Source organism: Zonotrichia leucophrys, chromosome 10 (assembly GCF_028769735.1).
Source record: "Zonotrichia leucophrys gambelii isolate GWCS_2022_RI chromosome 10, RI_Zleu_2.0, whole genome shotgun sequence".
Classification (NCBI taxonomy): domain Eukaryota; kingdom Metazoa; phylum Chordata; class Aves; order Passeriformes; family Passerellidae; genus Zonotrichia; species Zonotrichia leucophrys.
In genome coordinates this window covers 11,976,374-11,988,893 of record NC_088180.1, presented here as the reverse complement: position 1 = coordinate 11,988,893, position 12,520 = coordinate 11,976,374, and the positions used below count along the sequence as shown (strand labels likewise).

At 50.4% G+C, this 12,520-nt stretch overlaps 1 protein-coding gene and 1 pseudogene across 2 annotated transcripts in view; both read left to right on the top strand.

Moving 5' to 3' along the window:
* The first annotated feature begins 8,279 nt into the window (after positions 1-8,279).
* CEMIP (cell migration inducing hyaluronidase 1) overlaps positions 8,280-12,520 on the top strand; it is a 100,474-nt gene continuing 96,233 nt past the window's right edge. For both annotated transcript variants that reach the window (XM_064721989.1, XM_064721988.1), the window contains exon 1: positions 8,280-8,367. The gene's annotated coding sequence lies outside the window, so the exon portion shown is untranslated. The remainder of the gene's footprint in view (positions 8,368-12,520) is intronic.
* LOC135452428 (uncharacterized) overlaps positions 11,791-12,520 on the top strand; it is a 39,387-nt pseudogene continuing 38,657 nt past the window's right edge.

The window sequence follows — 12,520 nt, the reverse complement described above, 5'->3', positions numbered from 1 at the left end:
CTGATTCTCAGAGGGGCCTCAGTCTTCTGGCTTCTGCATTGTCTGGTTTGGTTTGTGAAGTTCATCTGCATTAAACTAACACAGATGTTTTGCTCTTAATTAAAATGTTAATGACCTATCATTGGTCCACTGGTATGGATCTTCTTTCCTCTCTTCTAATTCAGTAATTCGTTTACCTGTTTCTTTCCTTAAATAATTTTCCTTATAACCCTCTTCTCATCCAATAGTTCTTAAATGAATTCTGGTTTTTTTCTGATGTATGCACTGCACAAAATAAATGCTGATAGTGAGCTGCTTTGTATTATAAACTTGTATCAAAGTTTTAAGCATTTCAAAAGACTGCTGGTCAACCTTGGAACTATTAGTTGAAAAAGTGTGGCCAAGTCATGAAGATGCATTTTCATCCATGACAGTGAATTTCAGGTCCTCATTATTTTAAAGAAAAAGATGTTTTAAAAATTTTTTTAAATATTTTAGTTTTTAAACTATAGGAAAGGTGATGATGTGAGGTTATGAAAAACAAATTTTGGGCTTAAAAAAATAGTCTGTTCCAGCAAACTGCTAACATGATGTAATTTAAATGTATAATGTGAGCCTTTACAAGAACTTGTTATGCATATTTTAGAGCTATCAAGGTGTCACTGTAAAAATGGCTCTGTGTGCCTGGATAAATTATGCAACGGGTCTCCCAAAGGTGTGAATGATCACTAACATTTTGTTGTTGATGGGGATGCTCTGTCCATTTTTCCTGTGTGACTGACCATTTTTGTTCGTGTAGTGCAGCCACGGGTGATGTACAGCTTGTTTGCAGAAAGGTAAGATGTGCTACATCTGTTTACTCTCAGTAGTTGTCTCGTGTTTGTGCTTTGGAAAAGCCGGAGGAGAATATTTGTTACAGCTTCAAAGGTGTGGTTTTTCAAGGACTCTGATATGTATTGTTCCAAAATTTATGTAACTGATACAAATTTAACTTGTGCTCACCTGGAGGCCTGTTACTTGTGTCGCCTCTGCTGCGGTTTTGTTCCTTGTCCTTCCATGTCACTCCTGTAACTTGTGCCAGCTCTGCTCGGGGTGCTGACCCTGGAACTCCAAATACCCAAACCTGTATTTATGCTTAGCATTGTACACATCTATGAACTCTGTATTGCATTTGCTTTTTCTAAATGGTGCTAAACATAGAAGTAGAGACCCAATGTACTTGCTTCCTCTGGTTATTCGTTCAGCCGGAAAACTCGATTGTTCTCACTTGGAAAACACTTTCTTCCCCAGGTCTATTCCTGTGAAAGCAAGCCAATGATCTCAGTTAAGCCCATTTAACTCATTTCTCTATATCCTATGTGGAACTCTCCAAACATTTTAGCTCTGAAATTTAGCTCCAATGCAGTCGTTTGTGCTCCAGCCCTGGATAAGGGTGGGGTGGCTCTTTGATGGTGGGCGCTCCACTGTTGGGAATGAGGTCAGGCACAGAAACTCCCTGCTGGGTCCGTGTTGCTTTCCAAGTCCAGTGGTAATACTGAGGTCAGATGGGTGTGAATTTCAAAGCAGGAGGTTGTACTTGGGTCTCACAGCTTGGGTACCACAGTAAAAAGCAGGAGCTGGTCCTTGCAGCAGGAGAGTGAGCCCTTCTCCCTTGACTCTGCAGTTTTGCAGATGAGTTTATGCAGTAATCAAATTAATTTTGGAGGAAGTGTAAGGGTAACATGCCTGCTGTCTTTAAAAAAAGAAACTCCAAGAAGACCCCTATACCATTAGAAGGTCAATTATAAATTACCTTGTGGTTCCTGGAAGGGTAAAAGTGCTTTGGTCTGGGTTTCCTCGGGGGCGCTGGGGGCTGGGAGCGCATCACTGGAGTGAAGCCGTGTGCTGGCTGTCCCTGCGTGGGACGGGGCCGCCCTTCCCTCTCTCCGGAGGCCGGAGCATCCCCGCTGTCCCGGGCCGTGCCCTGGTTGTGTCCTGGGGATCCCCCGCTCCGCGCCCAGCAGCGCTCGGGCTGCGCTGCGCCCGGCCAGGCTGCTCCAGCGGGGCGGGGAGGGCTCGGCGGGGCCGCCCCGCTGCTGCTCCTGCGGATGGCGGTGATGGTGATGGCGGTGATGGTGGTGGGCGGAGGGCGAGGGCGCTGCCGGGGACAGGAGGAGCGCGGAGCCGCTGGATCCCAGGCTTGCTCTGTCAGGAGAAGCAGCGGAAGGAGCACACTCCTCTGGATTACACTTGGACCTCAAGGCAAACATAGGTGGCTTGGTTTGCTGTGCCTCTGGAGGTGACTGCATGCAGTGGGTCTTCCTTCATTTTCTCCTTTTGTTTCTAGGCCTTATTAGTTTAAGAGCTGCTTTAAACTAAGAAGACATCTATCCATAGTTTTGCTTATCCTAAATGACGTTTTTCATGGCAGTTTGTTCTTGGAACTTGCAGAGTTGCTAAAAGATTTAACATCACTTACATTTCAAGTGACTCTGCTGCTGCAGTGCCATTAGGAATGCTTTGGATCTGCCCTTGGGATCTTTGCTTCAGACCAGGACCAGTGGGATGGCAGCAGTGCCTAATGTCCTCCTCTGTATGGTAAAATATAACTGCTAGGACTAAGCTAAGTAATACACTGTTATATTCCAGGGATGAGTTACAGCCATGAATGTGCATTTTGATACATGGAATTCCAACATATCAATAGAACGCTTAACTAATACAATTACAAGTGGCAAGCAATGCCCTGGACCCTAAGTCACAACTACTTGAAAGTTGATAACTTTAATCTTGAATCAGATAAATAACAAACCTAAAGCTTCTCAAACATGCTGATCTGGGATGCCCCTCTAGGAAATAGAAAAACAGTATAAAAAATTTTGTCATCTGCTTAGAAATGAAAGGGAAGGCTTCAGGCACATTCCAGGGCTCCCAGGACATGACCTCCAGCCTTCAGCAGGATGCAGTTACATTAAAACATTCACCATTTCAAACACTCTTGGCAGCATGCCGCTGAGTTTTGGGTTCCTTGTCCCTTTTAATTATCAGAGCTTTCTTTTGTGTTTGCAGCCCTACTTATCGTGAAGTCCCAGCCTACTTATGTTGCATGTAATTGCTTTATTGATCCATTCCCAGAGTGTAAATTGAACCTTTGGGCTCGGCCCGGAGGAACGAGAGCTGGATAGGGGCACTGCTTTAGAAGAAAATGTAATCTCCATAGAGTTCCAGTTGTCCCTTACAGCACCTTTCTATCAACAGGATGAAGTTGCTGTGGCCTTTGAGCAGCAACAGCTTCACCTGGGTACACCAGACTAATGGTTTTAATCAGCAGGCAGAGACAAGGAGAAGCCAGAAAGCAAAATGGAGCCTTTAAACCCAAGTTACATCTGTTGGAAAAACAGAGTCTGTGCTGGACCCTGGGACTAGACCAACAGTGCAAATATAGAAATTTCCTTCTTCAATCAAATGTAAAACAGTCTTTAACAAGAACAGCATCTTGAACAACTTTTTAAAATATTTTTCAGAAAATTAATATGGAATAGTAAATTTTCTTTTGGTGATTGGGTTAAGTTTTTTTGGGGAGGGGGAAGGGGAAATCTGTGCAGTCTTTGAGGGTTTGTATTAATAATGAAGATAGTTTTCCTGAGCATTAAAGAAAAGAGTACTTTAAATGAAAAATTATATATAACCATTATTACATTACCTAAAACTTATTACCTAAAACATATTACCTAAAACATATTTATCATACATCTCTTGATTTGGCCTGTTGAAATATTCACTGTTTGTCAAAGTGGTGCAGAGATCTGTATCCAGGACTGCAGCAGAACATCCATAAATGTAGTTTTGTACACATATCTTCTGAGGAAACAAACTCTCTGGGATTCTTTATTGTTTATGTGTAATAGGTTCACTGTATTTATAATTATTTCAGAACATAGCCCGAATCCCAGAAGTTCTCTGTGGGACATGGATTTTGAAAGACTGTTGCCCAGTAAGAAAACCCTTCCTGGGACTGTGGGCCCTTACAAACCCTCCAGCCTGGTCAGAAGCAGCTCTCTCTTGAGTTATCACAGGAGAAGTTTGCTAAGTCAGACCCTGGGCCAGAAGCCACCAGAAAAGCACTTGTTCAGTGAAGTATTCCTTAAATCCTTCAGATATATTTTATGGATACCTTTGGACCTAGGAATCTCTCTTGGTTTTGCAGCTGTGATCAAAATGCCAACCTGCTCAAAATTCACATCAGTGCCCTCAAGGTGATCCAGCACAAGGTGAAGTTGTTCTTGCTATACAAGATGCTCCAGCTCCTCAGGAATATGGGAGTGTTGTCTCAATGCCAGCAGTCCAAGCTTTCTCTCTTATCCAGAAGCAAATGTTTAAACCAAGAAAAATGCCAATAAAGCCCAAAGAGGAACAAACTGGTAGGTACACAAGGAGGAGATGTGGATTTGGTATCTCAAACACTTTCTGGTGCTGGCTGACAGGAACAGCAGTGCAGGTGAGGGGTGGGCATTGCTGGGTGCAGCCTGGTTTGGGTGGGTCCTGTGCTGTGCCAGGAACTGCACTCAGTGCCTGGGCTGAGAGACAGCTGGGCTTGGCAAGGTCAGGGAAAGATGGGCAGGAATCAATAGTGGGATGGGCAGGGTCAGTGAAGGATGGGCAGGATTGCCAGGGGATGGGTAGGACCACTGGAGGATGGACAGGACTGCTGAAGGATGGGCAGGATCAGGGCAAGATTGGCAGAGGATGGGCAGGGTCAGCGAAGGATGGGCAGGACCAGTAAAGGATGGGCAGGACCAGTGAAGGATAGCCAGGATCAGTGAGGGATGGGCAGTGTCGCTGGAGGATGGCCAGGATCAGTGAAAGATAGCCAGAACCACTGGAGGAAGGGCAGGATCAGTGAAGGATGTCCGGGACTGCTGCAGGATGGGCAAGATCAGTGAAGGATGGGCAGGACCCCTGCAGGATGGGCAGGGTCAATGAAGGATGGGCAGGATCGTTGAAGGATGGGCAGGGTCAGTGAAGGATGGGCAGGGTCAGTGCAGGATGGGCAGGATCGATAGAAGATGGGCAGGGTCAGTGCAGGATGGGCAGGATCGATAGAGGATGGGCAGGACTGTTGAAGGATGGGCAGGATTGTTGAAGGATGGGCAGGGTCAGTGCAGGATGGGCAGGGTCGCGGTGGCCGCGCGGGCTCCGGCCGGGCCGCGGGGCAGCGGCTGTGCAAGAGCGCCGCCTCCCGGCCGCCCGCGGCTCTGCAGGGACGGTCGGCGCCCGTGTCCCCCCCCGTGTCCCCCCGTGTGTCCCCGTGCCCTCCATGTGTCACCCTTGTATTCCCCCCCCCCCCATGTCCCCCCTGTGTGTCCCCCCTCGTGTCCGTGTCCCTGGGGGCTCCTGGCTGGCACACTGTGGCGTGCCCCCCGCTGCCGGAGTTATCCCTCGGGGCCCCCAGCGCTCCGTGGGAACGGGGTGCTGCCCAGGGGATGCTGCCTCCGTACCTCCTTCCTTTCTCGAAGGAAAGAGGAAACCGCCCAGCGAGGGAGTGTGCCCGGGAAAAAATCACACAGAAGGAGCCTCCCTGCACTTGTGTGCCAGAGCTGAGTCCCTCGGCAGGGATGTCCGTGCCCTGCGAGTGAATTCCCGCACACCACTCACTCAGATTAGCTTGGTTCTCCGCCCTGGCCTTACCATGGAAATCTCAGCCATCGATATTTGGTATTGAACGCTCCAGCTGTGTTTGTAGGCAAAGCATCACAAGCACTGCAACACGCCAAGACACAGGACGGCCGAGGTTGTCTCATCCCTGGCAGCCCATTACAGAAAATGACCCATTTTTGTTTGTTAGGAGGGTAAGCACAGTTTATAACTCTCAGCAGCACTCGGAGGAGGGATCAGGTTGGTTATTTTTGTGAGGAAGAGTTACACCAGGCGTGTGTCGGAGGCAGTGAGCGTTAGTCATGATTTCTCATGTGCAGGTGTGAGGTTGCTCGGGAGTGTTCTCACGCTGTGGATGCATTCTGTAACAGAGGGCTGCGGGGTAAACTTCATCCTGGTGCTGCTGCAAAGCAGAAATCAGCTTGGGAAAATGGAATCTAAAGAGTGAAAGGGAAAGAGCTTAGCTGCCAAGCACCACTCTACAGATAGTAATGGGGGTTCTGTGTTTACCTTGATAAGAGACAGCAACTTTTAGAAAACAGGGTGATATGTTCAGTCCCTTTTATTCTGAAATTTTATTCCTTAGGACAGTGAAAACTTAATATGGGGTGAAATGGCACTGAAATATTTTATCTGAGAGTAATTCTCTCTCTCTCAAAAGAAAAAAAAATTCAAACTAGTCTATTTCTGGCTACACCAGAGAAAATGCCTTTAATGGATTTAAACAGCGCTCACACCTTCAAGATTTTGGTTGCTTTTTCAGGAAAAGTCCCAGGTAAGCAGGAGTGACTTTGGCTTTGCTGATTGTTCTGTAAGGCCTGCACAAAGCTTAGCACTCACCAAGTGCTTTCCACTTACCTCAGCTATTACCATGTTAGATTAATTGATTGGATTAGTTGATATCTCTTATTTAGCTTGCAAGTTTGTGAAATCTTTTGCATGAAGTAAATACTTTAAATAACAATGTGTGAGATTTCTAGGGCCCTGGCAGATTTAAAAGGTTCAGGTCCTCTTCAAATTTTGCACTTCTGCCAACATTCAGTTCAGAGAATTCAGTGTGTTTTAAGACAAAATACTCTTATTTGTCTTGTCTTGCCTGAAACTTCCACCAGTAGATAAATTTTTTCTTAAAAATGGAGTGAAACCTCCTATACTTCTGGTAACAGCTCTGTGTTCCCATGACCTGCATTCATATGTGTCATTTTCAGATAAGGGGGAGGCACAACGCTGACTAATGCTGCTTTTTTGGAAGGAAAATGACAAAAGCTATTTGAGACAGGAATAGAAGTGCCAGCACTGAATGACAGATGAACAGCTGGTAGCAAAGGTGGCAGCTCTAGCATTTCCCTGTGTTTGTGGAGTATTGAAACAAGGGAGTGTTATCTGGATTTGTTTTTCTGGGCTTATCTTCAGGTTCAGCAATTCTCTGGGTCCCAGGACCGGGTGTAAGAGAGGGGATGGGTTTTGTTTAGCACAAGTGAGTGTCACTCCCTCACTGGAGCTGCTGCCTGGAGCAGGGGGCATGGCTGTGCCCCTCACCCACCCCCTCTGCTTCCAGTCTGTTCCCATATTTTGCCTGACAGCACTTGCTCCTTATTAACATGCCTATGGCATCTTTGTGCCCTCTGTCAGAAGAAATCCTGCGCCAGAATAAATTTCAGAGGTGACAGATTGGAACAGTTTGACCAGATGATGGCACACAAATGTCTCTGAGACCGACAGCACCTGTGGCTCTGAACCTCCTTGGCTTTGGCCCTGGGCAGCAGCAGTGGCTGCAGCCTTTGCCTCCCCACTTCTGGCTGGTCCTCGGGATGTTGGGCTCTGGAGTGGAGGTGAGGGATTACAACTCTGCTGTGGCTGCAGTAAAGCAGATCTCTGTGTTTATGTGTCATCCAGAAGCTCAGTTGTGCTGTATTTTAGAGCCTACGAAAAACGTGATGTTGTGGTTCATGGAAAACAAGGCAGTGTGTGACGGTCAGTGCCAGGTGAGATTGATGCCAGGTGTGACAAGTGCCATGGTCACTGAGGCTGGAGCCTTCCAAGCCAGGAAGGCAGTGCCAGCACATGGGGGTTTTGTGTCTGTGTCTTGTCGGAGCAGTTTCTCAGCCTCTTCCTCTCCCTGCAGGCTCAGTACAGGTTGATGGGTGGTGAAGTGGCCAACACCTCTCTGCTCACTCACTGTCAGGGGAGCTTTAGCAGCTGCTGCGTTACAGCATCATCCATAGATCTGCCAGACACAGGACAGTAGAGGGTGAAACACCCCGAGGGAAGGTGCCAGAGGGGTCAGCTGCCTCCCAAGAAGGACCAAGGCACGCCAAGCCCCGGTTTAGGACATCGGGACGGGTGCTCCTCAGCGCTCTGCCCTTGCAGAGACAGCTGGCACCCAGCCGCGTTCTCTGCACGGACTGTTGAGCCCGGCCGAGCTCCGCACAGACCCGGGGGGAGCCCGGCGAGGAGCCCGCTGCCCTCGGAGCTGGGAAAGCCTTTCCGTGCTGCAGCGGGGCATCAGGCGCCGCTCTTAGATATACGTCCAGCCTGGAGGGAACGTCCCCGGCTGGGAGGAGCCAGCGGCTGAGCCGCTGTAAACAGTGCGGGCACCGCCAGCGGTTGGGAGATGGATATAAAAAGGGAGGCGGAGGGGAGGCAGCCGGAGCGGCGGAGCGGGAGCTGCCTGCGCCTGCCTGCCCTGCCCTGCCCGGTGCGGCGGCTCCGAGCGGCTGCGGGCAGAGTCCGCGGTGGGCGCTGTCGGGACAGGTAAGTGTGTGCAGAGAAGTTTGGAGCCGCTCGTCGGGCGGCCGCTGGGTTTGTGCCGCTCCGGCTCCCTCTGTCCGCGCCGCTGTGCGCTGCTCGCCGCTCCGGGCTGCGCCGAGAGGGGACGGGGCTCTGCTTTCGCCGTTGCGACGCTAAGTGAAGGGGGAAAAGAAGGAAAAAAACCCAAAACAACGAAAGCAAAACACATCCATAGCAAAATGTGTCTTTTGGCGGCTCCGTGCAAAGTCGCGGCGCACGTGTTGCGGCCGCCCCGGGCTGCAGGTAGCGGCTGCGGGACCGCCCGGGATGCGCCGACCGGGGGAGCCCCGGGGAGCCGCGGCTCCTCCTGCCCTTCCTCCACACCCGGACCCGGTGCCGCCGCGGGACGTGCCGTGGAGCAGAGCTCGGCCGCAGCATCAGGTCGGTACCGCGCCCTCCGCGCCCCTCGCCCCGCCGGCCCCGCCGCCGCTGCCTCCGCCCGTTTCTTGCAGGCCCTGCTCGGACGCCGCCCGCACCTCGCCCCGCAGCCACCCCGCTCCGACACCTGCCGGGCTGCCCGTGGCTCGCCGTGCGCCCCGAGGGCTCCGCCGCCTTCCCTCCCTCGTCATCCGCCACCGAGGTGAGCGGAGCCCCGAGCCCGGTGCTGCGGGGATGTCCCGGGGCTCGCCGACCGCCCCCACGGGCCGCCCATCACCTTCAGCCCGCTGCATCCTCATCCGCGACGGCGGGAGCGGCGCACCGGCCCGGAGCGCTGCCCTCAGAGCGCTGCCCCTGCGGCTCACGGGCCACCGAGGGGGCGGCCACGGAGGGCTGCGGGCAGAATTCGGTGTGCGTGAATCCAGCGGCATCCCGGAGCCGCACGGCCGGCACTGCCGCTCCCGGGCCCTCCCGGACAGGACTCTGTCCTGTCCCGGCCGGCCCCGAGAGGCGCTGGGGCAGCGGCGGGCTCAGCCTGGACGGCGGCACGGCACGGCACGGCTGCAGGCGGGGGCGCTTCCACAGCCACTCGCGGCCGGGCTCAACGCTTTCCTGGCTCCGCAGCCCCGGCAGGATGGTGCCGGCAGCCCTGGGACACTCGGCCGCCCGCAGCCTCACACCGGAGACGCGGCTGCTGCTGCTGCGGGACCGCAGGGGCTGCAGCGGCACCGTCCGCCCGCGCTACAGGTGAGGCGGGGGCGGGAGCGGAGCCACCATGGACAGCTCCGCAACGCCGGGGGCTCGGCCCGACCCGGGGCGGAGCGGGGCCCGGACGGGCGGGGGGCGGCGGGGACCCGGGGGGATGTGGAGGGTACCCGGGGGATGAATATGCACCGGGCCGCCCGTGCCAGAGGGAGGGGAGCTGTGCCATGCTGCACGCTCCCTCCTGCCCAAGTTCTCTGAGGGGTGGAGGGCTCGGAATGTCACCGGTTTGCTCCTTCCCTGTCTCCTTCAGGCAGTCCTGGGCGCTGGTAGGGATCAGCTTTCCAGAGCAGAAGATAAGCAGGAGTATCACAGGAGTGGAACAGGGTTAGCCATCGCCCAAAGAGATTTCCTCACACAGGACGGCACCTGTTTCACTGTTTCTGCTTTCAGTGGATGGATAAAAGGTTCAGTCTTCCCTGACAACTGCTCATCTCCTGTTGCTTTGCTCTGCTTTTCCTGTGTGGCTGCTATGAATCTGAACAATGGTATGATATGGTATGATAATCATACCATAGTCTTTGGCTCATGTGGATGTTGACTGAGCTAACAGAAGTACTCTCTCAAAGTAAAGTTTTAACTTTCTACAAAGAGATGGCACTAAGATATTTAATGGCTGGAGCACTTCTATCATGCAAAGGGTTATCTAGATCAAAAGTAAATCAGCATGCTCTTCATCTAATTGCATGATTCTGCCATGTGCAGCTGTAAAAATAATTGATTGCTTCATTTTTCAGGTGTGCCTCATAGTGGATTTAAAGTGGAAATGTCCAAAGGAATAATTCTTCATCTGGTGGATGAGGTTACAAGTTGGTTACCTGGTGACCTGGCATTGTCACTGACAGCACAGATTATTTTATGCATCAGGCTGAAGAGTTTAATCTCCTTCCTTGCCCAAGGAAAAAAGGTCAGGTGAAAATTGATGGTATGAAATATTTATTTATTAAATATATTTTGTCTTGTCTTTTACATTCTACATTTACCTGTCTTTTAAAGTAGTTTTTGTCCCATAAACACAAGAGACATGAAGGCCCTAATTTTATTTTAGGGCTTGAAAGTTGTAGCAGAGGCAGCAGTCCTTTGTAGCAGCCTCTGGGATCAGATACTAACAACTGGCATGTCCCCAGACTTGGTGATTGCTTAAAGGAAAGGTGTACACTTGGCCAGAATAATTCAATAATAAAAATGCTATGTTCAATAAGTTTTCTTGTTTCTACAGGCAGCCTACTTTGTCTTCACATTGGAGAAGTCATAGATGGTGTTGATATGAGGGCAGAAGTTGGTTTTCTGACCAGAAACATATTTATTCAAGGAGAAATGCAAAATTCCTGTAATGGACAATATTAACACCAATTTTTGATACACTCGGAGGGTGCATTAAAGTGAGTGATTTTTAATACTTTTCCTTGTAGGTGGTTTCAGATAGTTCCTCCCCTGGTTTGTAAAGCAATATAAAGCATCAAATTACCATTGTGTGTGTGTGAAAAAGTGTATTTGTCTATGAAAAAGGGGGAAATTTGTTGGCCTAAAAACTAACTTGCAAGGAGACATTTTCCTCATTATGTCTCAAAAAGATGCCCTCCTAGGGGATTCCCTCGGAGGGGATTCTTTGGCAGCACTGTTGTCAGTAGGGCCCATGCAGAGCTGTCACTGATGGAATTGTGGCGCCTGCAGAGCAAACCTGCTGCCTCCCTGGCTTGCAGAAGAGCTGGCTCTCAGCCTGCTGTGCTTTGCCTCTCGGTTGTCTCATGTGTCCTGGGTGCAGCCCTGCTCCTGCAGGGGCTCTGTGCAAAGTTTCTCCTGCACCAGGTGGTGGGAACCGAGGAGCTGTGCAGGTCTGGGCTGAAATCACTCGGCAGCAGGAGCTGCCAGGAAATGCAGCCTGGTGGCAAACGCTCCCCCTCTCTGCAGTTGGCAGGAGCAGCGTGTCTGTCACTGCTCCTGCTAAACTCTGCACATGCTGCCTGGCAGCTGCTCCCTGGCAGCCCCTGCCCGAGGGGTGCAGCTGCTGGCACACGGCTCTGCAGGCCCTGAGCTGCTCTGTGTGCAAGCAGGGAGCTCACACTTCCTCCTGGGACCAGCCTTCACTCTGCTAAAGTATTGCCTAATGAGAGAGGAAAAAAGCCCAAACCTGTTTTTCTTTATGTGTGTGTTTCTATTGTAATGCCTTACCTGGGTCTGCATTTGTCTCAACAGATCCTAAAGAATTTTGGCTCTGTTCACACGTCAGGAGTGGAACTGAAAAACATGGGGCAAAAAGTCCTGGGCAGTTATCCTGTGCATTTTCACCTGGCTGAGGATGTGGATGAGAGAGGAGGGTGTGAACATCCAATGCACCTCAATAACCTGGATGTGGATGAGAGAGGAGGAGATGAACATCCAATGCACCTCAATAACCTGGCTATCACCACTGCTTCTCATGGCCTTGTGGTAAGACACCTATTTTATTAGTAGCAAGTTCAGTTCTTTGCATAGCCAGGACTAAATAGCAAGAGCCATCTGTGACACAAAGATAAATCAGAATATTGAAATAAGGCATATTTTCCCCAAGAGATGTCCTGATTTCACCTCTGTTTGAGGTAGGACTGTTCCTCTGGCAGTGCAGCTGTTTGAAATAAATGTCATGTTCTCAGCACAGCCTAATTAATATGATCAGATAGATACAGTGTGATCAGATACAGGGAAATCTTTGCCATGGTAATTCTGGACAGTTTGTGATAATGAGAACTTTAATTTAAAATTAAAGAAGTGAAGTATAAATGGAGCTGACTGAAGCAATGGACCTTTAATTTGCAATGAGATAAAAAAGACAGAGCTTGTTCAAGTCAGGATAAAATAAAATATATCCCAAAATGTTCATGTGACAAAGGGAATGAAATATGAACAGAACAGACCCAAATGGTCACTTAAGTGCCAGGAAGGTCCTCAGGAGCTTGGCTTTGACCTAGATCCTCACAAGGGCATTCTGAACCTAGAA